Source organism: Rattus norvegicus, chromosome 2, assembly GCF_036323735.1.
Source record: "Rattus norvegicus strain BN/NHsdMcwi chromosome 2, GRCr8, whole genome shotgun sequence".
Taxonomy (NCBI): domain Eukaryota; kingdom Metazoa; phylum Chordata; class Mammalia; order Rodentia; family Muridae; genus Rattus; species Rattus norvegicus.
In genome coordinates this window covers 210,756,927-210,760,893 of record NC_086020.1, presented here as the reverse complement: position 1 = coordinate 210,760,893, position 3,967 = coordinate 210,756,927, and positions in this window count along the sequence as shown.

Here is a 3,967-nt window from a genome sequence, read left to right as displayed (position 1 = left end):
GTGCAGAATTCTATCAGATCTTCATAGAAGACCTCATACCAATATTATCCAAACTATTCCACAAAATTGAAACAGATGGAGCCCTACCGAATTCCTTCTACGAAGCCACAGTTACTCTTATACCTAAACCACACAAAGACACAACAAAGAAAGAGAACTTCAGACCAATTTCCCTTATGAATATCGACGGAAAGATACTCAATAAAATTCTGGCAAACCAAATCAAGAGCACATCAAAACAATCATCCACCATGATCAAGTAGGCTTCATCCCAGGCATGCAAGGATGGTTTAATATACAGAAAACCATCAACGTGATCCATTATATAAACAAACTGAAAGAAGAAAACCACATGATCTTTTCATTAGATGCTGAGAAAGCATTTGACAAAATTCAACACCCCTTCATGATAAAAGTCCTGGAAAGAATAGGAATTCAAGGCCCATACCTAAACATAGTAAAAGCCATATACAGCAAACCAGTTGCTAACATTAAACTAAATGGAGAGAAACTTGAAGCAATCCCACTAAAATCAGGGACTAGACAAGGCTGCCCACTCTCTCCCTACTTATTCAATATAGTTCTTGAAGTTCTAGCCAGAGCAATCAGACAACAAAAGGAGATCAAGGGGATACAGATCGGAAAAGAAAAAGTCAAAATATCACTATTTGCAGATGATATGATAGTATATTTAAGTGATCCCAAAAGTTCCACCAGAGAACTACTAAAGCTGATAAACAACTTCAGCAAAGTGGGTGGGTATAAAATTAACTCAAATAAATCAGTAGCCTTCCTCTACACAAAAGAGAAACAAGCCAAGAAAGAAATTAGGGAAACGACACTCTTCATAATAGACCCAAATAATATAAAGTACCTCGGTGTGACTTTAACCAAGCAAGTAAAAGATCTGTACAATAAGAACTTCAAGACTCTGAAGAAAGAAATTGAAGAAGACCTCAGAAGATGGAAAGATCTCCCATGCTCATGGATTGGCAGGATTAATATAGTAAAAATGGCCATTTTACCAAAAGCAATCTACAGATTCAATGCAATCCCCATCAAAATACCAATCCAATTCTTCAAAGAGTTAGACAGAACAATTTGCAAATTCATCTGGAATAACAAAAAACCCAGGATAGCTAAAACTATCCTCAACAATAAAAGGACTTCAGGGGGAATCACTATCCCTGAACTCAAGCAGTATTACAGAGCAATAGTGATAAAAACGGCATGGTATTGGTACAGAGACGGACAGATAGACCAATGGAACAGAATTGAAGACCCAGAAATGAACCCACACACCTATGGGCACTTGATTTTTGACAAAGGATCCAAAACCATCAAATGGAAAAAAGATAGCATTTTCAGCAAATGGTGCTGGTTCAACTGGAGGGCAACATGTAGAAGAATGCAGATCGATCCACGCTTATCACCCTGTACAAAGCTTAAGTCCAAGTGGATCAAGGACCTCCACATCAAACCAGATACACTCAAACTAATAGAAGAAAAACTAGGGAAGCATCTGGAACACATGGGCACTGGAAAAAGTTTCCTGAACAAATCACCAATGGCTTATGCTCTAAGATCAAGAATCGACAAATGGCATCTCATAAAACTGCAAAGCTTCTGTAAGGCAAAGGACACTGTGGTTAGGACAAAACGGCAACCAACAGATTGGAAAAAGATCTTTACCAATCCTACAACAGATAGAGGCCTTATATCCAAAATATACAAAGACCTCAAGAAGTTAGACCGCAGGGAGAAAAATAACCCTATTAAAAAATGGGGTTGAGAGCTAAACAAAAAATTCACAGCTGAGGAATGCCGAATGGCTGAGAAACACCTAAAGAAATGTTCAACATCTTTAGTCATAAGGGAAATGCAAATCAAAACAACCCTGAGATTTCACCTCACACCAGTGATAATGGCTAAGATCAAAAACTCACGTGACAGCAAATGCTGGCGAGGATGCGGAGAAAGAGGAACACTCCTCCATTGTTGGTGGGATTGCAGACTGGTACAACCATTCTGGAAATCAGTCTGGAGGTTCCTCAGAAAATTGGACTTTGAACTGCCTGAGGATCCAGCTATACCTCTCTTGGGCATATACCCAAAAGATGCCCCAACATATAAAAAGACACGTGCTCCACTATGTTCATCGCAGCCTTATTTATAATAGCCAGAAGCTGGAAAGAATCCAGATGCCCTTCAACAGAGGAACGGATACAGAAAATGTGGTACATCTACACAATGGAATATTAGCTATCAAAAACAATGACTTTTGAAATTCGTAGGCAAATGGATGGAACTGGAAAATATCATCCTGAGTGAGGTAACCCAGTCACAGAAAAACACACATGGTATGCACTCATTGATAAGTGGCTATTAGCCCAAATGCTTGAATTACCCTAGATGCCTAGAACAAATGAAACTCAAGACGGACGATCAAAATGTGAATGCTTCACTCCTTCTTTAAAAGGGGAACAAGAATACCCTTGGTAGGGAAAGATTAAAACAGACACAGAAGGAACACCCATTCAGAGCCTGCCCCACATGTGGCCCATACATATACAGCCATCCAATTAGACAAGATGGATGAAGCAAAGAAGTGCAGACCAACAGGGCCGGAAGTAGATCGCTCCTGAGAGACACAGCCAGAATACAGCAAATACAGAGGCGAATGCCAGCAGCAAGCCACTGAACTGAGAATAGGACCCCCGTTGAAGGAATCAGAGAAAGAACTGGAAGAGCTTGAAGGGGCTCGAGACCCCATATGTACAACAATGCCAAGCAACCAGAGCTTCCAGGGACTAAGCCACTACCTAAAGACTATACATGGACTGACCCTGGACTCTGACCTCATAGGTAGCAATGAATATCCTAGTAAGATCACCAGTGGCAGGGGAAGCCCTGGGTCCTGCCAAGACTGAACCCCCAGTGAACTAGATTGTTGGGGGAGGGCGGCAATGGGGGGAGGGTGGGGTGGGGAACACCCATGAAGAAGGGGAGGGGGAGGGATTAGGGGATGTTTACCTGGAAACCAGGAAAGGGAATAACACTCGAAATGTAAATAAGAAATACTCAAGTTAATAAAAAAAAATCTTTAGACTTTTATTGATTTACTTTTATATCAGATTATATAACTCTAGATTTGTTTCATGAGAATATCTAATAAAATAAATATCCTTCAGACTTTTAAATTTTACATCCCATCAGCACTCAAACTTTGAAAGATTTTAATGTATTTCTTTACTAAGTTTGTTCTAGGAATTTTGTTTCAACAATGCCTAATGATTCATTTATACTACAATTAAGATTAATTGTATTTAAACATCAGTACTTTTTGTGTGCTTACTTGTATTTGGCCCTTTCATTGAATTTTATTTTCCCAAATGTACAGAATTTTTTTTCTAGGCATGGTTGGCTGTATCTGTACCACCAATTCAACGCCAGCCTGGGTGATATCCTGAAGTCTATGTCAGCTTAAAGGACAGAATAAGATAAAAGAAGGTGGAAGAAAAGGAGGAGGAAGAGGAAGAGAAGGAAGTAGAGGAGGGGGGAGGAGGAGGAAGAAGAGGGGAGGAGGGGGAGAAAGAGGAAGGGAGGAAGAGGAGGAGAGGAAGAGAAGGAAGAGGAGGGGAGGAGGGGGAGAAAGAGGAGGGTAGGAAGGGGAGGGGAGGAAAGGAGGGGGAGGAGGAGGCATGTTCTTTTGGTTTTAATCAGTTTCCCAGGCTGAGAACTTGTGTCACATGTGAACTGCTCATTTTTGTTTCCTGTGCATCTGAACCCATTTTCCTGGCATGCTGTGTTGGCTAGAGTTGCTGATCAACATGGAAAGATAGACAGTGACAAAGGACATTTCTGTGTTTATTGTGCTGGAGCAATGTCTTAGTGAGTTATTCGTTGAGTATGATGAATACTTCCTAAAGAATCAGAGTACTCACGTAGATTATTTTTCTGAGATGCT